The sequence below is a fragment of the Balaenoptera ricei genome, chromosome 19, assembly GCF_028023285.1.
Source record: "Balaenoptera ricei isolate mBalRic1 chromosome 19, mBalRic1.hap2, whole genome shotgun sequence".
NCBI lineage: Eukaryota > Metazoa > Chordata > Mammalia > Artiodactyla > Balaenopteridae > Balaenoptera > Balaenoptera ricei.
Genome location: NC_082657.1, coordinates 61536087 through 61563602, shown reverse-complemented (window position 1 = coordinate 61563602; position 27516 = coordinate 61536087). Strand labels below are relative to the sequence as shown.

The 27516-nt window shown below is 46.3% G+C and overlaps 2 long non-coding RNA genes across 2 annotated transcripts in view; both read left to right on the top strand.

Moving 5' to 3' along the window:
* Nucleotides 1–1668: 1668 nt before the first annotated feature.
* On the top strand, nucleotides 1669–9387 carry LOC132353160 (uncharacterized). The gene is made up of 3 exons (XR_009498968.1): nucleotides 1669–1955; nucleotides 3749–3943; nucleotides 9333–9387. It is a non-coding gene; the product is annotated as an uncharacterized LOC132353160 (long non-coding RNA).
* A 1529-nt stretch (nucleotides 9388–10916) lies between these two features.
* Nucleotides 10917–27516, top strand: part of LOC132353159 (uncharacterized) — a 48994-nt gene continuing 32394 nt past the window's right edge. The window contains exons 1-2 of the long non-coding RNA XR_009498967.1: nucleotides 10917–12133; nucleotides 25522–25651. This is a non-coding gene — a long non-coding RNA (uncharacterized LOC132353159). The remainder of the gene's footprint in view (nucleotides 12134–25521; nucleotides 25652–27516) is intronic.

Below are 27516 nucleotides of genomic sequence, written 5' to 3'. Positions count from 1 at the left end.
TATTGTGTAGAGAGGATTGTGGGGCTGCTCCTGGCGTCTGCAGGGAAGAGCGAGGCGGTGGAGAGCGGTGTCCACCCCGCTGGACGGACAGGCCAGCAGCCGTGACTTCCTATGCCTGAGGCCCAGTACCTGCAGCAGGGTGGACACGCCCACCTTTGAACTCTAACCTGGCTTGTTCCTAACCACCCCCACCCACCCGCATCCCTGGGGTGATCGAAAGCAGAGCTTCTCCAAGAGCAGCCTGAATCTGAATCGCCAGGCACATCTGGTCGAGATGCAGGTTCTGGGGCAGCGTGTGCAGGTGGGGCTGAGATTCTGCATTTCTAACCAGCTCCCAGGTGATGGCTGAGGACCACCTCACCTGCGGGGTAGCGAGGCTCTAAAGTAAACGAATAAAGAGACCTTAACAAGAGCCCCGCACACTCTAACAATCAAGTGACACTCTCGCCCCTCTGCTATTGAAAGCCGGGGGCAGCTCAGGGCCCCCATCTCTGTCCTCCGTCAGTCTGCCTGAGAAAACCCCCTCTCCTCTGGGACACAGATGGGTCACACTCTAACCCCCTGCAGCCCCAGCTAGAGGTGCTGGACACCTCCACGCAGCCCTCCCGATCACCCTTCCGTCCTTTCCTCCATCCTCTCTCCCTGGGGACTGGCCACATGGTCTGTGTCAGTGGCTCCTGCTCTCTGGCTTCCGGCTGGGGTCCGCCAGTGGGAGTGCCAGCCGGAGACTGGAGAGGGGGAAGCGGGACCCTCTCCTCCCTGAACGATACGCTTGTCTTCTGGGGAACGTCCGCGATGTGCAGGACGCAGAGTGCCAGCCCACGGTGGGGCCCGGGGAGGGAGAGCTGAGGCTGTTATCCTAACTCTGTGTTACTTTTAGTTTACTTATTTGTATTATATTTCACTTGTTCTTTCTATTAAACCTATTAAGTTCTAGCTCAGGTCCCTCCTTCATGAAGCCTTCCTGGATTATTTGAACCTTCAGTAATATCCTTCTTTTAACTCACTCAACAAATAATGTAGCCCCTTATTCTGAGCCATCTTGTCTCTTTTCGTCCCATTGCTTCTAAGGATCAGTCTGGGCTCCACAACTGGACAAGAGACTTCAATTCACCGTCCAGGTTAGCACGTCTCCCATCTCCACGGCACCTGGCACACGCTGGGATGTACTGCTGACCTCAGGGAAACTTCTCTGGTGGGGCAAACTGCAAATGCATCTGGAACTCAAAGAATGCAAATAAATACTTCGAGAAAAATCTATTTTTATGGGTGTTTTCTATTTTCATAATAAATAAGTATTGGGGGAATATCTAAAAACAATAAAACATTTTGAAAAGTCAACTTCTAAAAATAGCTTTTTTGGGATATAATTTACATCCCATACAATTCACCCACTTAAAGTATAAAATTCAGTGGTTTTTAGTATCTTCACAGAGTTAAGCAACCATCAGCACAGTTAATTTTAGAACATTTTTTTTTCAGCTCAAAAGGAAGCCCCCTCCGTATGAGCAGCGCCTTCCCTTATCTTGCTCTTTGGTTTTGAGCATAGAGTTAGAAAACAAAGCACGAAAAGGACACTGCAAATGTAAATTCCTCAAGATACATTTCTGTTTTTGTTGCCTTGTAATCTTGATTACCTTTTTTTACTGTCTGTGTTTCAGGAGGACTGAATTCAGATGGCATGAACATTTACCTGGTTTTGCCACGTTCCCGTTCACCTGCCTCCTTGCACACCTGAGTTCAGGAGCCTCATCCTTCCACTAGAGGGCGTGGTGTCATAGATGCCAACTGTGCCACCTGGGCTGTCCCAGTGTTCTGACCTCAGCCCTTGAGAAGGCAAGAGCTTGTTCCTACTGGTCTGGAATGAACTTAAGAGCTCTGCCCCCTGTGTTGTAATGGAACTGGGAAGGGAGCTTTCATTTATGAGCCAACTACACACTTGATTGATTCACAAGGTGAGAGGTGGACACAAAGAAAATACTGTGCATTGGTGATGCGGATGACAGTAATAACCCAGTCATATATTGAATATTCGCAATGTGCTTGGCATGGCGCTAAGAACATTACATACATATCTTATTTAGTCCTCCCAACAACCTTCTGAGATGGACCTTATTATTTTGCCCAATTTGCTGATAAGGAAGCTTAGAGAAAGAGCTTTAGAAACTTGCCCAGAGGATCCTTCCTGATCTTCAGATCAGTATAAGGGTCTGTTTGGATAGAGGGAGCAGCCAGTCTGAACTGGATGACCCTCTGAAGTCTTTGAAGCTGCAGAATTTAAGAATTCGGACTTCCACAAAACCTGAATCATAGGATAGCCCTCGAATAAAAAGATTGGATCCTTTTAAACCAAACACACAGGGGAGAGGTGCATTTGGGGGGAGTAGAAAGAGCCTATTTTCGATCTAAGTCATAAATGTATGACAATGTGTGTTAAAATGAGAGCTCTACGCCTCGGGGAGCCCGTCCGCAGTCAGCCTGGCTGGATCTGATCCCAGTAACGGCCAAGTCCTTAAGGTCTTACGTCCCGACAGGACAGCGCCCACCTGGAGGTCCCACCTGCCCTCAGGTTTCCTGTCCCCCACCTGCAGCATGGGGCCCAGGAGCAGCCAGCAGCCCTCCATCTCCGGCCCAGGCCCCTTCGCTATGGAATTCATGTTATTAATTTTAAAGATGTTGATGTGGTTAGTGGCAACTTCCCATGTGGCCCAGAGCAGCCTCCGTTCCAGGCTCCCAGGGTCAGGAGGTAGGACTCCAGGTGTAGAAAGGAAAGGGAGACAGGAGCCCCTTCTCACCTTTAAGTGGGGTGCACCTCACTTCCACAGCAGTGATGCAAGCTGGAATATAAAACCTCTGCTGGAGTTGAGGTCTTGTAATCTACACAAACACCTGTGAGCCCTTCAAGAAACCCCCTGTTTCTCCATAGAACCTGTGTCCTTTACAACGTCCCTCCCCCCCCCCCCGAGATGTCCCGATCGCCTCAGAGTATGTGGCCACTTCTGGAGTCCAAGAGCATCCCAGACGGTATGGCCAGATATGACCCGTCTTCCATGCCACCTTCTATTGTTAGGTAACATTATCTTCAGGAAAAAAAAAAAAAAACCTGTAAGAGGCAGATGAGTGCTGCCAACAATTTATAAGATACAAATAAGCAGAAGAGGAAAAAGATCATTACCAAGGAGAACTGCCTGGGAATGTGAAATGGGGCCGCCACTTTGGGAAAGAGCCTGGCAGTTCCTCGAACTGTGAAACCCGGAGCAACCGCGGGATCCAGCGGCTCCAGCCCTCTGGGCTCCCCACTCCCTGGTCTGGACCCCAGGCACTGGCACGTTCAGTCCCTGCTCAGCGACCGCTCCGTCGGCACCATCTTAACCAGCACAGAATTATCCCACCGGACACGGAACACAAGGGTGGGTCCTCACGGCTTCAGGACCCGTCGCTGTCCACTGGAAAGTCATTCGTGCCCCAGATCAAGGAGATTGTGACCAGGACCTCAGCCCAGCTTCCTTGGGGCTAGAAGGTGCCGGTGTCCTCAGCCCTGGAGTCTTTCTTCAGGTCCGTGGCTGTTGGTCCAGCTGCCACGAGCTAATGACCAAGAGCCACGAGCTAATGACCTCAGTGGATGCAGCAAGGTTCCCCTGCCTTAATGACCTGGCGTGTGTGTGTGTGTGTGAGTGTGTGTGTATGTGTGAGACATGGGCAGGTGTGTGGCTACAAGGATAAGATCTGACCTACATATGCTCTATAGCAGGTCCTGTCCAGCATTCCCTCACCAACGGACACCAGGGCCGTGCAACACAACCCCCCACTGCAGGCGTCAGCAAACGGGCTGAATGAAGGGCAGTCATTATCACAGCGAGAGGCCAACCGCCAGCCATCCCACCCACCCCTGAGACCCGGCCCCGCAATGGACACCCAGCCGGGCAGCACAGCCTGAGCCCAGGTAACAGCCCCATGTGGGACTCCTGGGCCTCCCAGACTCGGCAGCTCCCGGGATCGACAGGGTCCAGTTACCCCAGCGCGAGCGGCTGGGTGGGGAGGTGCTGCTCAGAAGGGTGGGTGGGGATGCTGGCGTCAGGAAGCCCTGGGCCTCAAACCCAAGTCCGCGGCTGTGTGGCACTGACAATTCACATAACCTCTCTGAGCTTCAGTTTTCTCAACTGCAAAAGGGGGTTTATGCTACTTTCTCTTTTTTTTTTTTACAGAAATAAGAATGTTTTTTTCAAATTTTTATTGGAGTATAGTTGCTTTACAACGTTGTGTTAGTTTCTACTGTACGGCAAAGTGAATCAGCTATACATATACGTATACTCCCTCTTTTTTGGATTTCCTTCCCATTTAGGTCACCAGACTAGAGTTCCCTGTGCTATACAGTCTGTTCTCATTAGTTATCTATTTTATACATAGCATCGATAGTATATATGTGTCAATCCCAATCTCCCAATTCCTTCCACCACCACCCCTTTCCCCCTTGGTGTCCATACTTTCTTTAAAGAGCTGTCATGAGTGTGAAATGAACAAATGCCTAGATAGTGAATAAATGAATGAACGATACTGATGGCACCTGTGTGTGCTGCACACCAGGCTCCGTGTTAGGAGATCACACGCTCACACACACACACACTCACACACTCAGGGATGTTTATTAAGCTCCTGCTCTGTGTCCGGTATCCCCCCGGGGATACAAAAGTGGATACCACCACCCCCTGCCCTCTTATAGGTGACAGTCTAATGCAAGAGGCAGAAAAACAAGCAAACAAGTAAAGTAAAGAAAACAAGAGATAAATAATGTGTTTTGAGTAGTGGCAAGTGCCACAGAGAAAAATAACCAAAACAAAGCCGGGTAAGGAGATGGAGGGTGGTCCACTTGGAGGCGGCTCTGTTTTTAGATGTGGGAGAGCCAGGGAAGGCCTCCGGAGGGAGGTAGCACCTGGGCCCAGACCTGAACAGCATGAGGAAGGCAGCCACGCAGGCCTCTGGAGGGAGGGCATGCCAGTGCCGGAGCCACGGTTACAAAGGTGCTCAGAGGGTCGTCGTCCCGTGATCAGCCGCTCACGCCAGCGGCCCAGGCACGCCGCCCCTGCATCCCAGCCCTGATGCCAGGCGCTCCGCTTGGAGACTCGCCTGGCACCTCCTGGCCCTGAAGCGCCCTCTCGCCCTTAGGGACAAGATGACTCTACTGGCAGGGCCAGCTGGAGGCTGCGCCTGGATGTGAGTTCCCCCTGGTGTTAATTGGCGGGGGGTGGGAGGGGGGAGAGGGGAAAACAAAATAAAGCTTCAGAGGCCTGGCTGTGCCTGAGTTAACGCCCTGGCCCTCGTGGCACAGCGTTGGGGCTGAGAGAGGATGCTCACGGCAGCCTCATCATCTCGTTAACTCAGATTACCGGGCGCAGTGGGAGTGCCGAGCACCCCGAGAGCTGTGCTTCCCTGCTGGTCATGAATAGCCTGTCTTGTTTCCCGTAAAAAATCATTTTTTCAACGTCTTGACAAAACACCTCTCTCTTCTGGCATTTCCAAAGTTAGCAAAAATTGAGCTCCAAGCAGCAAAAACCTAAATTGGTGTGTAGTTTGCATTTTCCATTTCCTTCACTTCCATCTTCCTGCCCCGTTGGAAGGGAACAGGAAGCAGTTAATGTCACAGGGGAAGGGGCTCCTGCCAAGCTGTGGCAGGTCCTTTGTTCCTTTGGCCTCGGTCTCTCGGAAAGCGCGTCCCCGCAGCTCCCCAGCCCACCTTGCCCAGGAAAATCTACGGTGGGTCCGTGTCCCTGGCCATTTTCATTTCTGTTGCTCTTCTGTTATCTTTCGGGATTTTCCCCCCAGCTGTCAATAGTACGTCCCGAGGAGGTTTTCTCCCAGGAGCCCTGCCTGCCAATGGCTCAGGGCGAGTCCGGCTTTCTGGCTTTCTGAGGTGACGGCCCAGGGCCAGACCGTCAGCGGCTTTTGTGCACGATGAACCTGTTGGTGGCAGCGCGGGCCTGAGTTCTGCTGCTTTCCTCTGCGGGCCTTTGATACTGAACTTATCAAGGGGGGGGGGGGGCGAGGAGGGGCGGCCAGGGAGGGGCTTGTCATCCTCTGTCCACCCCCAGACGCAGAGAGCAGGAAACAGGAGTCCAGAGCAGATATCAAAGGCCAGAAGGTTCTCAACATCATGGAGAGAAACAAGGCCCAAACTCGCCGCTGAGTGTGCCCCCAGGATGGGGCTGGGCGGGCACCAGCTTAACTGAGGAACCTGACAGAAAGGAGACAGAGCTGGCGGTACAACCTCAGGAGCCCAGGGCTGTCGGGGGAGAGTGAGCCGGGGCGGGGGTCCCACTGTCTTTCTTGTCCAGCCTGCTTACCTCCACCTTCTTTCTCAGCCCTTCCATTCTGAATGCATCGTAGCTCCGTGCTCTTCTGTTCAGGCTGTGCCCTCTACCCAGAATTCTCTTCTCTAGCTCCCTTCTGTTCCTCATTGAGCCTCTACATCACCACCCAGTTTTACCTCCCAGCACATCCCCCGACAGTACGAGTTCACACAGGATTGTAATTGCCCGTCTCTCTCTGTCTCTTGCACTGGAGTGCGAGCCCGGAAAAGCAGGAACTGTTCCCTCCTCACTGTGAACCCTCAGTGTGAGACTCAGAGTGCTTCATCCTCACATGTCTTGCCTCATGGTTGCAACATGGCTGTGGCAGCTCCGAGCATCTTACTCTGTCCCGATAGCATCCCAAGAAGAAAGAGGCCTCTCTTGAATGTCCCTGCCTTACATAACGGGGTGAAAATATTCCCCAGAAGCAGACTTCTTCTGTCTCATTGGTCATAACTGGGTCAAATGGCTCCCCCAAACATTGAAAGTATGGGTGGAAGGAGGGAGGAAAGGAGGGAGAGAAGAAGTGATAAAAGAATGGAAGGAAGGAAGGATAAAATGATGGATGGGCAAATGGAAAGATGGGAGGATGGAAGGATGGGTTGATGGAGGATGGATGAATGGAAGGATGGATAGATGGATGGATGGATGGATGGAAGGATAGATAGATGGATGGATGGAAGGATGGATAGATGGATGGATGGATGGATGGATGGAAGGATGGATGGATGAATGGATGGAAGGATGGATAGATGGATGGATGGATGAATGAATGGAAGGATGGATGGATGGATGGACGGATGGACAGATGGATGGATGGAAGGATGGATGGATGGATGGATGGATGGATGGATGGATGGACGGACGGATGAATGGATGGATGGATGGAAAGATGCATGGATGGGGTTTTTTCCTCAGTTGCTCTTCATGCATGCTTCACTGTGATTATGTATTGTAAGTTTTATGGGCATTGTGACCAAGAAGATAGCAAATGGGAGACTTGGATTCCAGTTCTGGTCTTGACCTGATAAAACACTTTCGGAAATACAGAAAGTCTGCCCCAGACCACCTCTACCTTTCCACTTCCTTGGATGGCCCTGGGGTCCAGCCAGTTTCCCACTCAGAAACCCCACCTAGAAGCTTCCCATAGCAGATGGTATGAGTTGTCTAGGCAAAGTCAGACCTTCCCCCTTGTGTGCTGGCAGGTCCACCTCCCACGGTGGAGGCTATGATCCTAGGTGCTCTCTTTTCCAGGCTCGCCTGTAATTAGGGAGGGTCTTATGACCCAGTTCCCACCAAGAAGACATAAGGGAAATGCAAAAAGAAACCCCCTTCCCCGCATCTGCTTTGGACACTGTCATGAGACAGGATGCGATGCCTACGTCTGGGGCTGCTGTCCTGTAGCCTGAGGACGAAATGCCAACGGGCTGAGGAGGGACAAGCCTGGGCCTTGATAACATCACGAAGCCACTGAACAAACCTGGAACTCCCTGTGTGCTTCACTAGACAGAGATAATTACCCAGCTTGTTTATACGACTGTTAGTCAGATTCCTGGTCACTTGTAGCCGAGACATCACACTGAACCTCCCTTTGGAAGTGGCTGTGACGTTGGCAATTGGGCCTTCACAAAGACTCGGAAATCAGGATGGTTGCTAGGGGAAGGTGGGCTTCATGAAAATGGGTCAGTAAGAAATATCACTTTTCTACTGCTTATGTAAAGGTTGTTTGCTTTGTACCTAGTCTTCCAAAATTTCATAGGACCCAAATCGTGGGCCCCTAAATGAAGTGTCTTCTTCAGCTGTGGGGTAAGAATCAGAGGATAGAGAAGGTAAACTATGAGATTAAATAAAATGCATGAGAAATGCAAGAGGCATGGATGGAATCATTTGCCCTTTCTATTCAGGATAATTAGTCTGAACACCCACTATTCCCCGAATATCAGCTCCCTGAAAATAGGTTATATCTTTCAGGACATTCATTTATTTAATAAGATGTTGCTGAGCGCAAAAATACTACGAGATATGGTCGTAGGTGCTGGGGATACAATGAGGAAACAGAGATGGACCTGTCCTCCAGTGGCATCCATCCAGGGGCAGAGCTGGACAAGCACGCTGGCCATTGAATTAGAATGTGACCAGGAAAAGAGCATCTTTAGAGAAACCTGGCAGACACCACCTTAACCAGGAGATCCAGTCACCATCACCAGTAATAAGACACATGGGCATCATGTACCCCTCAATTCGATACTCTGAAAATGACTGAACATCACTTCTGGGGTACCCTTGCCAAGAATGCAGTACATCAAGCTAATCGTGAGCAAACTTCAGAAGAATCCAAACGGAAGAGCATTTGATGAAATATTGGGGTGGCCAAAAAGTTCGTTCGGGTTTTTCTATAAGCTGTTATGGAAAAACTCGAACCAACTTTTTGGCCAACCCAATACATGACCCACACTCTTCAAAAATGCTGAGGTCCTAAGATACAAGGAAAGACTGGGGAACTGTCCCCAACTGGAGGAGACCAAGGACCCGTGACAACTACATGCAACACGGGATCCTGGGCTGGATCTTGGGAAGATAAAGGACATTAGTGGGAAAGGAAAATGAAATCTAAATAAAGTCTGTAGTTTCATTAGTACCCTACCAATATTAACTCCTTGGTTTTGCTGAATTTATTGTCATTATGTCAGAAGTTAATGTTACAGGATGCTTGGTGAGGGTAAATGGAAACTTTCCTTGTGATTTTTGAAACTTTTCTGTAAGTCTACAATTATTTCAAAATTAATCCTCTATGAAAGAATCATAGGTGCTAGGAGGTCATATGCCCCATGACTGACCTACCACATCATTCAGTCAGTCATTCAACTAAGTTTTACTGAGCACCTGCTACCTGTCAGGCATTGTGCTACATGCTGGGGAGAGGGGTGAGCAGGACACTCTGGAAAGCACTGAGTTCACTCTCTTCTCTTTTCCATCTGCCCCCCAAAGGCAGTGCTCCAGATGAAGGCTGTCCCCTTAGCGGTGAACACGAGGTGCAAAGCCCCTGCCAGCCGTGTGTGGACTTGCAGCGTGGGCAAGTATGAATCTTCGCTGTTGTAAACCAAAGAGACTCTGGGGGTATTTGTTCCTGCAGCTGAGTAAGCTCTAAGTGCTGACTGCAGATCAGTCTGTGTGACACAGTGGACGGGAAGTAACTGCTGAGTGCTGACCTGGTGACTCAGGCTGACAGGTGTTAGTGGAGTTCATTACAGCAGCTGAAGATGGGAGATCCCATCTGAAGATGGGAAATAGAGGAAATGGGAGCATTCCCAGGACTGATTTAGGTAAAGTTTCCTCCAAGTCACCCTCTGGTGTCCTCCCCATCCATTCTTCCAACTATGAATTGAGCCATAATTCATTCACTCCTTGAGCACCTGTGTCAGTACCTGCACTGATCTAGGCAGTGGAGATACATGAGTGTATCAGCTGGCTAGTGCTGTGTAACAATCCACCCCAAAACTTACTTAGTTCATAATTCTGTAAGGAGGCTGGTTGGTTCCTCTGGCCTGGAATGGGCTGGCTGCTATCTGCTGGCTCTCTCCTGCTTTGTGGTCAGCTGGGCGCTAGATGCAGTAGGAAGTGTTCATTCACGTGTCTTGGTCCTCCTGTGGCCCTTACTCTCCAGCAGGCTGGCCCAGGCTCGTTCACACGAGTTCCCAGCGTCCCAAGAGCAGCCAGGGGTGGAGCCCCGGACACGAGCACCCCCATCGTATCTGCTAAAGTCCCCCTGGCCAAAGCATGTCCCACGGCCAAGCCCAGGTTCAAGGGTGGAGAAACAGACTGCAGCCTCAGTGGGAAGGAAGAATGAGTGACCGTTTCTCAGACGCAATGGGAAGAACAGACACCAGGCACTGAGATAAGCACAGAGCAGGGAACCATGACCTTGACTGCAGGGACGCGGGGAGATTTCCTAAGGGAGGTTATGCTTGAGCCCCAGCCCTGAAAGATGAATTCAAGTTCATCTGGGAGAGTCAAGTTCATGCATATTATTCATGCAACAAGAACCAGGAAGGTAAAGAAACTAGGACAAGGTCATCAATGAGCTGGGCTGTCAGATGGCAGGGGTGTGCCAGAGGGAGGGGTTGGAAAGTAGGAAGAGTAATATAAGAAGAAGGAAAGCTAACACGAGAGGGGACGTGCTATGGTTGGTAAGAGACCGAACTGTCCAGCTGGGTGACCTGAGGCACATTACTTAACATTCCTGTGCTTCAAACTCTTCATCTGTGAGGTGAGGATGGTGATAATCATCTCGCAGGGTTTTTATTTTCGGGATTTTAAAAAACTGATAACATGAGACGCTGTTACGTTAGTTCCTCGTGTGTGGCAAGCACTCAGTGAACTGTAGTGATTTATCCGTCATTCACCGCATGGTCTGATGTGATGCTCACAACAGCATTATAGACAGACAAAAAGATAAGGAAGAAGATGCCCGAGGTCGCAGAGCTGGGACGGGGTCTCCCTGAGTCTGACCTGGAGTCAGCACCGTAACCTCATGGGGTCTTCAATCCTGGCGTCTGCGGGAGTGACCTGCCATCTGGGAGCCTCCCCTCTGGAATTGGGCTGTTTCAGGTCCACTTTTCCAGGAGGTTCTTGCACATGAAAAGAGGGAGCATTTTAATCACAAATCACTCCATGCCATCTCCTGGGTCCCCAGATGCGCTGGAGGGATGGGAGCCTTCGTTCGTGCTCACGAAAGGCTGCATCGGAGTTTTCCTGTAAAACTGTTGTTTTCTCTAAAATGGGGAGATGTGCCCTGACTTGACCGTCTTTGGCAGGAAGCAGAACATTCCGGTAGTGGAGTAACCCAAAAGGCAATGTCTCCATCAAGCCGAGGAGGTCTGCGGCTGTCCGTCCAAGGCCCTCGCTCACGGCTGACACGTGCAGCCTGACTGCAGACGGCCCCGAGCCCGCCGCCCGGCGAGGAGACGAGGAGGCCCGTCCAGCAAGCACGGAGCCGTGGCCGAGGGGCGTCTGCTCTGCTGGTTCCAGTCCGAGCCAGAAGGGCGTTCAGAGCAGAGAGACTTTATTTAAAGAACCCGAAAGGTTAAACCACTCAGTGTTCTGCAGAGTTAAATCAGAGGTGTGTTTAGCAGTCTAGGCAAGTTTGACCTGGGCCGTATGGGTCTCATAATCTATCCTACACTCTGACGTCTCTTGATTCCAGAATATACATCAAAATGCTGAGCAGGGAGCGGAAACCATGAACCCACATCTCTGGAGGCCGACCCCGTGCCATGCGTCCTCCATATGCAGCTCCCAGACCTCCCAGAACTCGGGGAGGGGAGGTTGTTACTGTCCCTCCCTCACAGATGGGGACACTGAGGCACAGGAGGGGGGAGCCAGTGGCCTCAGGCGGCACAGCGGCCGGGGGCGGAGTGGGACTCTGGAGCCACGCTGTGACCCCGGCCTCCAAGCTGCCTTCCCGTCGGCCTCCCGATGAGTCTGAATCTGCATCTCCGGCCGCGGTCTCGCTCCTGGGCTCTGCTCTTTGCTCCTCTGGGCCTCGGACGGGTCTCCTCCGATACCTCTGTTACTGCAGACTCAGCGGGTCTAAAACTGACCCTGACCTTCACCATGGAAGGGCCACCCACTCGTCCTACTCCAGAGGACCCTGAGATCAGACGGGCGATGGGCCCCACCCGAGGCCCCGGCCACTCGTCCCGGGCTGTGTCCCCACATTGCCGCCTGGAGCCTGCGACCCACACAGATGCGCAGCCGCCAGCGTACCCCTGCTGATCTGAACCACCAAGGTAAGTCACGGCCCCTCTGGGGACCCCCTGCCTTTCCATCCCCATGTTTCCATGTTGGGGTGTCTACTTGCTCTGCTGATGGAGCAGACTGGGCGGCACATGCTGGACTTGTGCCATCCCGGGTGGCTCACCCAGTTGGTCATCCTGGCACCCACCAGACTGCACAGGCTAAGGGCCAGAGCTCTGCATTAACATGTGAGCAATGGGGGTGTCCAGGCTCGGGGGCCATGGACGTCTGTGCCTGCAGTCGGCAGGCCACGTCAGGGTCAGGCAGGCCAGGCTCGCCAGCAGTAGGGTGGGCTCTGGACTCGGATGCCTCCTGACGCTGGGTGCCGGCTCTCTGCTCTTTTCTGCGCTAGAGTGGAGGTGATGTGGTCGATGGATTCCCACGCTTACGACAGCTCTGGCAGAGGAAACAGACTCCAACCATGTCTTTGGTTTTTCTGCTTCTGCACGCTCCCTCCCTCTCCTTTCCCAGATCATGCCTGCCATACAAATTATGTCACCTCTTTTCTAAGACAGAATGCAGAAGCTGGCTAAAAAAAAAAAAAAAAAAATTGTGATAAAGCACTTTAGGAAAAGCTCATTAAGAACCCCATTAAGCCTCACCCAGTTCCTTTCACCTCTGGGTCCTCACGGCCACTCCCCTGGCCCGCGCAGCGTCAGCTCGCCCCGACACCCCAGCAGCTGCCTCCCTGCCCCACCCAATGCAACGCACTGCCCACTGCTCAGCCTGAGACGTGACCCTGAGCCGTGGGACCCACCGTCTCTTCTGAAACCATCCCAGGGCTTCTCACGGTCCTCAAGTAAAGACCCAAATAATTTGTGATTGTTTGGGCTCACTTCCCATCCCCCTGCACTCCCCACCCTGTGCTCCCGCCACAGGGGAGGGGAGTGCATCCCTCCTACACCAGCTCCCTCTCACCTCCGGCCCCTACCGGCCCCCCTTTCCTGACCCCCACCCCCAACGGAAGGTATGCAATGCGCTCTTTTCTGCCCTCCCCCCCAGCAACTCCTCCTGAAACGAAACTACCACCAAATGGTGGGAATCCTATTTCCTCGGCCATTTGCAGAGAAGGCGTCGTGTTTGCTAGCACAGGGCACTTTCAGGCACTTGGGGTTTTTTCTTATTTGGACTAAAGTAACCCAGACTTGGGGGAGTTAGATTCTCCGCCTTCATTCATCTTCCTGGAATGCGAGTCAGATTCCGTGGGCACACTGCGCGCTTCCCGCCTGGGGCCGCCTGAGTCTTCCTTCTTGCCCTGGTGTCCCGGCCCTGCTCTTCTCACTGTGCTTAATCGGTTAATCGGGGGCTCAAGACTTCAGCTGCTGCTGGGGACGAGCTGTCCCTTCCCGCTCAGAGCTCTCTTGACTTTCCTGGGATCTATCAGTTACCATCCCCATAAAGCCCCACAGAGAGGTCCCACCACCTTTTCACACGCCAGCCGCCGCCAGCGGGTGGAACATGATAAGTCACAATCACTGGCCCATCGCATAGTCTGCGCTGGCTGTCTCTGGGCCCCGCCCTGTGTCGTCTTTGAAGTGCAGCTAAGCCCCTGGTAGCTTTCAGATGACACTTAGGTTACACCTCTTCTGCATTCTTATCTCCACCAGTGCCTTTGAGTGCAGACGTGTTGACACGTTGGCAGTGTGGTGGCCTCTCTGCAGGAGCGTGTCCCCTGGGTGACCTTTGGCTCCCGAAGCTGGCACCTGGGCCTGGATGGATGGGACAGGGCCGCCCCTGCACTGGGCACACCGGGCACAGCCCCCCACCCTGTGTCGACTCTAAGGGCCTCCTTTCATCACTGGTCCTCTGGGGGCGGGGCTCCCAAACGCCTCACTCTGGGGCCCCCAAGTAGTGAGGGAGGCGCCCCTCGTGGGTGCTACTGCTGTCAGGTGTTCCTTTAATTATGGTAAAACAGACACAACATAAAACTTACCATTTAACCTGTTTTTTTTTTTTTAATTAATTAATTTATTTATTTATTTTTGGCTGTGTTGGGTCTTCGTTTCTGTGCGAGGGCTTTCTCCAGTTGCAGCGAGCGGGGGCCACTCTTCATCGCGGTGTGCGGGCCTCTCACTGTCGCGGCCTCTCTTGTTGCGGAGCACAGGCTCCAGACGCGCAGGCTCAGTAATTGTGGCTCACGGGCCTAGTTGCTCCGCGGCATGTGGGATCTTCCCAGACCAGGGCTCGAACCTGTGTCCCCTGCATTGGCAGGCAGATTCTCAACCACTGCACCACCAGGGAAGCCCTAACCTGTTTTAAGTGTACAGTTCAGTGGTGTTACATACGTTCACATTCTTGTGCAACCATCACCACATCCGTCTTCTGAACTTGTCCATCTTCCCAAATTGAGACTCTGTCCCCATTAAACACTAACTCCCTATAACCCCCGGCACCCACCGTTCTACTTTCTGTCTTTATGAGTCTAACTAGTCTAGTACCTCGTATCAGTGGAGTCATGCAATACTTGTCTTTTGGTGATGGTCTCCTTTCACTTAGCATAATGTCTTCAAGGTTCATCCATGTTGTAGCAGGTGTCAGTGCTTCATTCCTTTTTAAGGCTGAATACTATTCCATTGTGTGGATGGACCTCGTCTTGTTTATCCATTCATCTGTCGATGTACACTTGGGTTACTTCCACCTTTTGACTCTTGTGAATAATGCTGCTATGAACATGGGTGCATAAGTGTCTGAGTCCCTGCTTTCAGTTCTTTTGAGTGTACTCCCAGAAGTGGAATTGCTCGGTCATATAGTAATTTTATTAATTCTCTGAGGAACTGCCATACTGTTTTCCACAGTGGCTGCACCATCCCCTGCAGCCGTGCACTAGAGTCCCAGTTTCTCCACAAGCGCCCCTGCCCACCCCCTCCCAGCCCAGGCCCTCCTCACCCTTCCATTCTAACCTCCTCTGTTGATGGGACATTTCAAAATTTCATGGGCAAAGACTGCTTTTAATGACCAGACACAGTGCTGGTGAAGGCAGGGGGGAGTGGGCATCCTCTAACACAGGGGATGGAATTCTCAATCACCCCCACCTTTCTCTTTTTTTTTTTAAATTTATTTATATATTTTCGGCTGTGTTGGGTCTTTGTTTCTGTGTGAGGGCTTTCTCTAGTTGCGGCAAGCGGGGGCCACTCTTCATCGCGGTGCGCGGGCCTCTCACTGTCGTGGCCTCTCCCGTTGTGGAGCACAGGCTCCAGACGCGCAGGCTCAGTAGTTGTGGCTCACAGGCTTAGTTGCTCCGCAGCATGTGGGATCTTCCCAGACCAGGGCTCGAACCCGTGTCCCCTGCATTGGCAGGCAGATTCTCAACCACTGTGCCACCAGGGAAGCCCCACCCCCACCTTTCTTAAGAGCAATATGCGTCAGGCTCTAGGTCCATCCACGTCTCTACAAATCACCCAATTTCGTTCCTTTTTATGGCTGAGTAATATTCCATTGTATATATGTACCACATCTTCTTTATCCATTCCTCTGTTGGTGGACATTTAGGTTGTTTCCATGTCCTGGCTGTTGTAAATAGTGCTGCAGTGAACATTGGGTTGCAGGTGTCTTTTTGACTGTCATACAGAGTAAAGTAAGTCAGAAAAACAAGTATTGTATACTAAAACATATATGTAGAATCTGAAAAAATTGGTATAGATGATCTTATATACAAAACAGAAATAGAGACACAGACGTAGAGAACAAACGTGTGGATATCAAGGGGGAAAGAAGGGGGTGGGATGAACTGGGAGATTGGGACTGACATATACACACTATTGATACTATGTATAAAATAGATAACTAATGAGAACCTACTGTATAGTACAGGGAACTCTACTCAATGCTCTGTGGTGACCTAAATGGGAAGGAAATCCAAAAAGACGGGGTGTATGTTTATGTATAGCTGATTCACTTTGCTGTACAGTAGGAACTAACACAACATTGTAAAGCAACTATACCCCAATAAGAATTTTTTTAAAAGAGCAGTATGTGTCAACATTTAAAACGTGCAGACATTTATAGGACAACATTGTAGGAATTTGTCCCAAGTAAGTGTTCAGACCAGATTGAAAAGGTGTATGTGTATGCAAAGGTGTCTATCAAATGCTGTCAATAATAGCAAAATTAAATAAACAAACTAAATTTCTGTTTGTCCATCAGCAGACACTTGGTTTTAAAGTTGATGGCTCCTCCATATGATGAAATATTATGCCATTAACTTTAGGCGTATTGACAAGGAAAATGAGCATAATATAATGTTCTACTACAAAAGCACACGACAGTGTGATTCCATATTTGGATACAAACACACACACACGCACACACACACACACACACATAGACAAAGAAGACATATATTTGTCTATCTATATATACACCTATATACTTATGTCTTCTACCTCAGGAGATATATATATATATATATGTTTTCTACTTCAAGCTATAACCACTGTCTTGGCAATGAATACCCTCCCATCCCCTTCCGTGCAGCCCTGATCTAAACTGGAGAAATCCTGGCAACCAAGAGGAATCCATATTTAGTGGTGTTGTCAAAATGGCCTTTCAATAGCACATTCATTCTGCACCCTCGAATTCAGGCAGGAAAGGGAAGGGGGAGCGAGAGAGAAGAAAAAGAAAAAGCCAGACAGTTACAGAAAGATAGAGAAGATGAAAAGGCAGAGGGCTATGTACCAGATGAAGGAACAAGAAAAAACCCCAGAAAAACAACTAAATGAAGTGGAGATAGGCAACCTTCCAGAAAAAGAATTCAGAATAATGATAGTGAAGATGATCCAGGACCTTGGAATAAGAATGGAGGCAAAGATTGAGAAGATGCAAGAAATGATTAACAAAGACCTAGAAGAATTAAAGAACAAACAAACAGAGATGACCAATACAATAACTGAAATGAAAACTACACTAGAAGGAATCAATAGCAGAATAACTGAGGCAGAAGAACGGATAAGTGACCTGGAAGACAGAATGATGGAATTCACTGCTGCGGAACAGACTAAAGAAAAAAGAATGAAAAGAAATGAAGACAGCCTAAGAGACCTCTGGGACAACATTAAACGCAACAACATTCGCATTATAGGGGTCCCAGAAGGAGAAGAGAGAGAGAAAGGACCAGAGAAAATATTTGAAGAGATTATAGTCGAAAACTTCCCTAACATGGGAAAGGAAATAGCCACCCAAGTCCAGGAAGCGCAGAGAGTCCCATACAGGATAAACCCAAGGAGAAACACACCGAGACACATAGTAATCAAAGTGGCAAAAATTAAAGACAAAGAAAAATTATTGAAAGCAGCAAGGGAAAAACGACAAATAACATACAAGGGAACTCCCATAAGGTTAACAGCTGATTTCTCAGCAGAAACTCTGCAAGCCAGAAGGGAGTGGCATGATATACTTAAAGTGATGAAAGGGAAGAACCTACAACCAAGATTACTCTACCCGGCAAGGATCTCATTTAGATTTGATGGAGAAATCAAAAGCTTTACAGACAAGCAAAAGCTAAGAGAATTCAGCACCACCAAACCAGCTCTACAACAAATGCTAAAGGAACTTCTCTAAGTGGGAAACACAAGAGAAGAAAAGGACCTACAAAAACAAACCCAAAACAATTAACAAAATGGTCATAGGAACATACATATCGATAATTACCTTAAACGTGAATGGATTAAATGCCCCAACCAAAAGACATAGACTGGCTGAATGGATACAAAAACAAGACCCATATATATGCTGTCTACAAGAGACCCACTTTAGACCTAGGGACACATACAGACTGAAAGTGATGGGATGGAAAAAGATATTCCAAGCAAATGGAAATCAAAAGAAAGCTGGAGTAGCTATACTCATATCAGATAAAATAGACTTTAAATTAAAGAATGTTACAAGAGACAAGGAAGGACACTACATAATGATCCAGGGATCAATCCAAGAAGAAGATATAACAATTATAAATATATATGCACCCAACATAGGAGCACCTCAATACATAAGGCAACTGCTAACAGCTATAAAAGAGGAAATCGACAGTAACACAATAATAGTGGGGGACTTTAACACCTCACTTACACCAATGGACAGATCATCCAAAATGAAAATAAATAAGGAAACAGAAGCTTTAAATGACACAATAGACCAGATAGATTTAATTGATATATATCGGACATTCCATCCAAAAACAGCAGATTACACGTTCTTCTCAAGTGCGCACGGAACATTCTCCAAGATAGATCACATCTTGGGTCACAAATCAAGCCTCAGTAAATTTAAGAAAATTGAAATCATATCAAGCATCTTTTCTGACCACAACGCTATGAGATTAGAAATGAATTACAGGGAAAAAAACGTAAAAAGGACAAACACATGGAGGCTAAACAATACGTTACTAAATAACCAAGAGATCACTGAAGAAATCAAAGAGGAAATCAAAAAATACCTAGAGACAAATGACAATGAAAACACGACGACCCAAAACCTATGGGATGCAGCAAAAGCAGTTCTAAGAGGGAAGTTTATAGCTATACAAGCCTACCTAAAGAAACAAGAAAAAGCTCAAGTAAACAATCTAACCTTACACTTAAAGAAACTAGAGAAAGAAGAACAAACAAAACCCAAAGTTAGCAGAAGGAAAGAAATCATAAAGATCAGAGCAGAAATAAATGAAATAGAAACAAAGAAAACAATAGCAAAGATCAATAAAACTAAAAGTTGGTTCTTTGAGAAGATAAACAAAATTGATAAGCCATTAGCCAGACTCATCAAGAAAAAGAGGGAGAGGACTCAAATCAATAAAATCAGAAATGAAAAAGGAGAAGTTACAACAGACACTGCAGAAATACAAAGCATCCTAAGAGACTACTACAAGCAACTTTATGCCAATAAAATGGACAACCTGGAAGAAATGGACAAATTCTTAGAAAGGTATAACCTTCCAAGACTGAACCAGGAAGAAATAGAAAATATGAACAGACCAATCACAAGTAATGAAATTGAAACTGTGATTAAAAATCTTCCAACAAACAAAAGTCCAGGACCAGATGGCTTCACAGGTGAATTCTATCAAACATTTAGAGAAGAGCTAACACCCATCCTTCTCAAACTCTTCCAAAAAATTGCAGAGGAAGGAACACTCCCAAACTCATTCTATGAGGCCACCATCACCCTGATACCAAAACCAGACAAAGACACTACAAAAAAAGAAAATTACAGACCAATATCACTGATGAATATAGATGCAAAAATCCTCAACAAAATACTAGCAAACAGAATCCAACAACACATTAAAAGGATCATACACCACGATCAAGTGGGATTTATCCCAGGGATGCAAGGATTCTTCAATATACGCAAATCAATCAATGTGATACACCATATTAACAAATTGAGGAATAAAAACCATATGATCATCTCAATAGATGCAGAAAAAGCTTTTGACAAAATTCAACACCCATTTCTGATAAAAACTCTCCAGAAAGTGGGCATAGAGGGAACCTACCTCAACATAATAAAGGCCATATATGACAAACCCACAGCAAACATCATTCTCAATGGTGAAAAACTGAAAGCATTTCCTCTAAGATCAGGAACGAGACAAGGATGTCCACTCTCACCACTATTATTCAACATAGTTTTGGAAGTCCTAGCCACGGCAATCAGAGAAGAAAAAGAAATAAAAGGAATACAAATTGGAAAAGAAGAAGTAAAACTGTCACTGTTTGCGGATGACATGATACTATACATAGAGAATCCTAAAACTGCCACCAGAAAACTGCTAGAGCTAATTAATGAATATGGTAAAGTTGCAGGATACAAAATTAATGCACAGAAATCTCTTGCATTCCTATACACTAATGATGAAAAATCTGAAAGAGAAATTATGGAAACACTCCCATTTACCATTGCAACAAAAAGAATAAAATACCTAGGAATAAACCTACCTAGGGAGACAAAAGACCTGTATGCAGAAAACTATAAGACACTGATGAAAGAAATTAAAGATGATACCAACAGATGGAGAGATATACCATGTTCTTGGATTGGAAGAATCAACATTGTGAAAATGAGTATACTACCCAAAGCAATCTACAGATTCAATGCAATCCCTATCAAATTACCAATGGCATTTTTTACGGAGCTAGAACAAATCATCTTAAAATTTGTATGGAGACACAAAAGACCCCGAATAGCCAAAGCAGTCTTGAGGCAAAAAAATGGAGCTGGAGGAATCAGACTCCCTGACTTCAGACTATACTACAAAGCTACAGTAATCAAGACAATATGGTACTGGCACAAAAACAGAAACATAGATCAATGGAACAAGATAGAAAGCCCAGAGATTAACCCACGCACCTATGGTCAACTAATCTATGACAAAGGAGGCAAAGATATACAATGGAGAAAAGACAGTCTCTTCAATAAGTGGTGCTGGGAAAACTGGACAGCTACATGTAAAAGAATGAAATTAGAATACTCCCTAACACCATACACAAAAATAAACTCAAAATGGATTAGAGACCTAAATATAAGACTGGACACTATAAAACTCTTAGAGGAAAACATAGGAAGAACACTCTTTGACATAAATCACAGCAAGATCTTTTTTGATCCACCTCCTAGAGTAATGGAAATAAAAACAAAAATAAACAAATGGGACCTAATGAAACTTCAAAGCTTTTGCACAGCAAAGGAAACCATAAACAAGACGAAAAGACAACCCTCAGAATGGGAGAAAATATTTGCAAATGAATCAACGGACAAAGGATTAATCTCCAAAATATATAAACAGCTCATTCAGCTCAATATCAAAGAAACAAACACCCCAATCCAAAAATGGGCAGAAGACCTAAATAGACATTTCTCCAAAGAAGACATACAGATGGCCACGAAGCACATGAAAAGATGCTCAACATCACTAATTATTAGAGAAATGCAAATCAAAACTACAATGAGGTATCACCTCACTCCTGTTAGAATGGGCATCATCAGAAAATCTACAAACAACAAATGCTGGAGAGGGTGTGGTGAAAAGGGAACCCTCTTGCACTGTTGGTGGGAATGTAAATTGATACAGCCACTATGGAGAACAATATGGAGGTTCCTTAAAAAACTAAAAATAGAATTACCATATGACCCAGCAATCCCACTACTGGGCATATACCCAGAGAAAACCGTAATTCAAAAAGACACATGCACCCGAATGTTCATTGCAGCACTATTTACAATAGCCAGGTCATGGAAGCAACCTAAATGCCCATCAACAGACGAATGGATAAAGAAGATGTGGTACATATATACAATGGAATATTACTCAGCCATAAAAAGGAACGAAATTGAGTCATTTGTTGAGACGTGGATGGATCTAGAGACTGTCATACAGAGTGAAGTAAGTCAGAAAGAGAAAAACAAATATCGTCTATTAATGCATGTATGCGGAACCTAGAAAAATGGTACAGATGAGCCAGTTTGCAGGGCAGAAGTTGAGACACAGATGTAGAGAATGGACATATGGACACCAAGGGGGGAAAACTGCGGTGAGGTGGGGATGGTGGTGTGCTGAATTGGGCGATTGGGATTGACATGTATACACTGATGTGTATAAAACTGATGCCTAATAAGAACCTGCAGTATAAAAAAACAAACAACTAATACTAAACTTTCATTGGGTTATTTGTATGGAAACATGTTAATATAAATGTTTCAGACATTACATGAAATTTCTAAAAATCTTATATTTGTATTTGTATGGAAATATGTATGGAAATATGTTAATATAAATGTTTCAGACATTACATGAAATTTCTAAAAATCATATTTGTATTTGTATGGAAATATGTATGGAAATATGTTAATATAAATGTTTCAGACATTACATGAAATTTCTAAAAATCTTATATTTGTACTTGTATGGAAATATGTATGGAAATATGTTAATATAAATGTTTCAGACATTAAAAAAAAAAAAAAAAAAAAAAAAAAGAAAAAGCCAAGTGTTTGTGCGAGCATCTTGGAGACCCGGGGCTCAATAAGGCAGGTGTGCTGCGGCTGCTTCAAGACCACACGGGCAGGGCAGAAGAGGCCGGCGGAGCGCTGATTACAGTGTGCCAAATGGCTGAAGCTCCGTCGGATCCAGCTGCAGAAACCCAGAGGGCAAAGTGCTTAAGGATGCATAAAACGCGGATTTTTCCATAATTATTTAAATATGTGTTAATGAGTGCTGCAAACGCAGTCAGAGTGTGACCATTAAAGGATTAAAAATACAGGCAATTGGAAAAGGAATAGCTTGAACACTATTCAGCACTATTGAACACTAGGGAAAGCACTCACATGGGGATCGAAATCCCCCAAATTTCTGTTTTGGCTCTAGTCCCACTGCTTAGAGTAAGACACCCAACCTCACCGGGGCTCCATCTTCTCATCTGAAAATGAACAGCGGAGGGGAATAGATGGATCGATCCCCCAGCTACAGAACTCCCTCATCACCACAACCTGCCAATCTCCTGCATTTAACAAAATCAGAGAATAAGAATTGTCTAAGGAAAAGGAGCTTGCAAGAAGCTTATGGAACTTTGTGTGTTTTCTTAGCAGTATAAGCAGAGAAAAGACCCTGTTTTTTAAGCAAAGGAGTTGAGAATACAAATGAGCCATTCAGAAAACTCAGAGAAAAATTTGACGGACGGGGTGGGGGCTGTCAGATACTTGTGCCATTAGCCCCTGGTCCTCTTGTCCCCTCTCCTCCCCGAGTGGAAGGCCATGAAAGCGTCAACTTAGTCTAAGGTTCCTTTAAGGAGGGAGGAATTTACACCACTTGCCAATGGAGTGGAGGAAATATAGGAATGACACTTCATCATTTTTCTTCCCCCAGCAAGGAAAGAATGAAAGAACCCCAGTGCAAGACTGCTACATTCCATGCCGTTGACACCCAGCCTTTAATTGGAACTGCTACATCCAAAATAAAGAAAGTAGTGATTTCAGGGTATATTTTTGCCTACGTTTTTGAGGATGTTTTGGGCCTTTCATCTCCTTTGAAGGCGTGTCACCTAATTACGCCGCTTTCATCCGCCTGTTCCCCAGTCGGAACATGCCAGTCTCCTGCACGGCAATTGATCATGCCGGACAGGTTTCCACTCTCCAGCTGGTGCAGGGCCTGGGTATTTGTGAATACCTGAATAAACTTCTTTAATCCAAAAACAAACTCCTGCTGAAAGAAACAGGCTGAAAAGGCCTTTCAGGGAGTGTTTTCCAACTCACTGGTTCATGGTTTCTTTGGATCTCACCGTGCTTCCTGTACTAATGGTCTCTGAATGCGTTCCCGACTGTGGCTTACTGGCCTGCCGAAGTCCCTGGCGTTACAGGGGAAGAAGGGAACAGGTAACACAGCAGATGCTCAAAGGAGCTGCCAGCACTGCATAGGTGGAGACTGGAAGGAAAGATATGTGGGCGAGAGCGCTGTGTTCTTTCTACAACTTTCTTAAGGACGTGCTTCCCTAGGTAATGTTTTAAAAACAAAGTTATAGTCACACATTACACACACATGGGAGTAATCTGCCGGATTAAAAGCAGATCTCTCAAATCAGCATTGAAAGTTCATAAATACAAGGGCTGATGACGCTACTCTAATAAATAGATTTGCTTTTGGAAGATCGACAACTTGCATTTACTTTTAAAGTCTATATTATTGAGATGATAGTGGGTCCATTAAAAGAGTACCGTACCGACCTGGGGGTTAACCCATGGCCCAGTGGGTGGGTGAAGTGCTGAGGCCGGAGCCCTGGACTCGGAGTTGTAAGGTTCAAGTGTGAGAACCAGCACATCCGCTTACTAGCCATATAAACTGTCCTAACTTAGTTTTATTCTGTCCCTGCCTCTGCAGCCTGATCTCCAAGGTGAAGGGCTTGGGCTGGATCAGAGGACCTTTTCCTCAACCAATCAAAGTCATCCTTATCTGAGCAAATGTCCCAGAGCCCCCACCCCTTAGGTCCTATGCCCTCTGCCTGCTGTACGGTGATCCCTGACAGGGTCCAGTCTCGCCACTATTGCTGTGTAACAAACTACCCCAGAACAAACTGGTGTCAAACAAAAGCCCTTTTATTTTGTTCACGATTTTGCAGATCAGGCATTTAGCGGCTCAGCTGGGCAGTTACCCCCGCGGTCTCCCGTGTGGGTGCAGCCAGGTGTCAGCTTGGGCTGCAGGCAGCTGATGGCTCCCCTGGCCTGGACATCCCAGGTCTTCCATTCACATGGCTGGTAGTCGATGGTGGCCGTTGGCTGCGCCCTCAGCTGGGACTGTCGCCCAGAGTGCCCATGCATGACCTCTCCAGCATGGGGGTCTCTGTGTGCTCAGAATTCTTATTTGGTGGCCAGTTTCCCCTAAGAAAAGTTTCCAGAGAACCAGGTGGAGGCTGCATGGCCTATTGTGACCTAGCCTCGGACATCATGCAGTGTTTCCTCCACTCCTTTCTACTGGTGGTCACAAGGTCACCAGGTTCAAGGGGAGGGGACAGCATTATAGAGGCAGGTCACGTGTAAGAGCACCTGGGCATGAGACACGGTGGTGGCCGTCTTTGCAAATCATATTCTGCCTCAGGCTTCAAGAATCACAGCTGAAAATCTCTAATGTCTAGATTAGATTCAGTTTCTAATGTCCCTCCCTCTTAGAAAAGAAAAACATCTCTAAGTGGGCAATATTTCTTTGTTCAGACTCTTTTTTTAAAGAGCTTAATCGAGGTATAATTGGTATGGAATAAATTGCACATGTTTAAAGTGAGCCATTCAGTAAGTCTTGGCATGTGTACGTGCTTGTGCAGCCATCACCACGATCATCCCCTAAATGTTCCTCATGCCCCTGTACCATCCCTCCCTCCTGCTTCCACCCAGCAGTGCCTTCGTCCCCTGGCAGTGACCCATCTGCCTCCTGTCCCTATAGATGTCTAGAATTGTATGTATCTGATCGTAAACTATGTACTCTTTTTTGCGTAGCTTCTTTCATTTGGCAGTTCTTTCGAGATTCATCTATGTTGTAGCATGTTTCAATAGTTTTTTTCTAATTATTTTTTAAATTATTTTAATTTCTTAAATTATTTTTAAATTATTTAATTATATTTGATGTACAGTAGCATGGATCAATAGTTTTTTCTGTTCTTATGGCTGAGTAATATTCCCTTATATGGATATAACACAATTCTGCTTATCCATTCATGCGTTGATGGTCATTTTAGTTGTTTCCAGTTTGAGGTTATTATAAACAAAACTGCTACCTACATTTGCCTTCATTTCTCTTGGATACATACCTAAGAGTGGAATGGCCACATCATATGGCAGGTGTATGTTTAACTTTTTAAGAAATTGCCGAACTGTTCTCCAAAGTGGTTGTCCTGACTTTCATTTTCAGCCCTGACATGTAAAAAGATCGGCATCACTCCCATTCTTACCACAAGAAAAATCCTGAACAACCTGAAGATCGATGGCTTTTCTCGGACACGTCAGAGAACTGGGGTCAAAGGGCAAACCATCAGAAGGTGGTAAGTACAATGTACTTCCTTGCAACAGGAGCTGCAGGAGCTGTAAACTGGGAGGAACATTTTGTTCAAATGACAAGTTGCTGGAGGCTGAGTGTGGGCTGCTGTGAGCATGAGAAACTCCCAGGGCGGCAGGCTTAGGGCCCGTCCACGGTTTCGTGGCTTTTACCTCCAGAAACTCCACCAGGTTTCACCAGCAACGAGCTGAGGAAGACCCCGCACAGGTGTGGTCCATCTGCAATGTGGCTGTCTTCCCAGGTATGCAGTGGTACCTCACTGTGGCTTTTATGTGCAGTTCCCAAATGGCTAATGATGCAGAGCGTCTTTTCATGTGGTTCTTGGCCGCCCATAGATCTTCTCTGGTGAGGTGCCTGTTCCAATCTTTTGCCCATTTTTCCACCAGGTTGTTTGTTTGCTTATGATTGAGTTTTGAGAGTTCTTTATATATTCTGAATAAAAGTCCTTTATCAGATCTATGATTTTCAAATATTTTCTCTCACGATAGAGTTTGTTTTTCAGTTCTCTTAATAGAGTCTTTTGAAAGCAGAAGTTTTGCATTTTAATGCAATTCAAAATTTCTCACTGTTCATGCACAGATCACGTGTATGTAAAAGCTATAGATTATGACGAGTCTAAGAGATCTTTGCCTAACATATGGTCACAAATGTTTTATCCTTTTATTCCAGAAGTTTTATAGTTTTAGGTTTTATGTTTAGATCTATGATCCATTTTGAGTTAACTTTGGTGTATGGTGAGGTTGTGATATTTTATATTTTTCAAGGGAAGAAAGTTTCCTTCTAGTCATTGTTTTCTGAGAGTTTTTTTTTTTTTTTAATCCGGAGTGGGTGTTAGATTTTGTCAGACGTTTTCCCTATCTTTATTGAGATGATCGTATGATTTTCTGTTTTAGTTTGTTAATATGATGAATTACATTGACTTTCTAATCAATTAATCTTGCCTTCGTGGGACAAAGCTCACTTAGTCACAATGCATTCTCCTTTTTATATATCACTGGATTTGATTTCCTAAATTTTGTTTAGCATTTTTGCTTCCATGTTCGTGAAGAATATCGGTCTGTAGTTCTCTTAAAATTTGTCTGGATTTGGTACCAGGGTAATAATGCTGATTTATTAAATGAGTCTTTTTTGCTTTTTAAGAAAAGTTTGGGTTAAATTGGAATAATTATTCAACTTATATGTTTGACAGAATTCACCAGTGAAGCCCTGTGGGCCTAGAGTATTCTCTGTGGGAAGGTTTCTAACTACGAATATAATTTTATTAATAGAGAATACTCTTATCTATCTAGTCATCTGTTTCTTTTAGAGTTAGCTTTGGTAGTTTGTGTCTTTCAAGCAATTTGTCCACTTTTTCCAAGTTGTCTGTAAGATCTGTAGTGGTGTCAATACTCTCATTTCTAATACTGGTGATTCGTGTCTTTTCTCCGTTTCATGCTCAGCTTGGCTAGATGTTTATCCTTTTTTTTTTTGTACTTGAGTTTTGTTTTTTATTTAGTTTGACATTGCTTTTTAAAAAATTTTATTGAAGTATAGTTGATTTACTATGTTGTGTTAATTTCTGCAGTAGAGCAAAGTGACTGTACATATACATAAATATATACATATATATTCTTTTTCATATTATTTTCCATTATGGTTTATCATAGGATATTGAATATAGTTCCCTGTGCTATACAGTAGGACCTTGTTGTTTATCTGATGTTTATTATTTGTATTGATCTTCTCAAAGAACCAGCTTTGGGGGTCATTGGTCTTCTCTATTGTTTCCTGTTCAGAATCTATCTCCACAAAAGGAGCACTGCCTTTTCTTGCTTCCCCTGTGCCTAAGGAATCCCCTAAGACAATACCTCA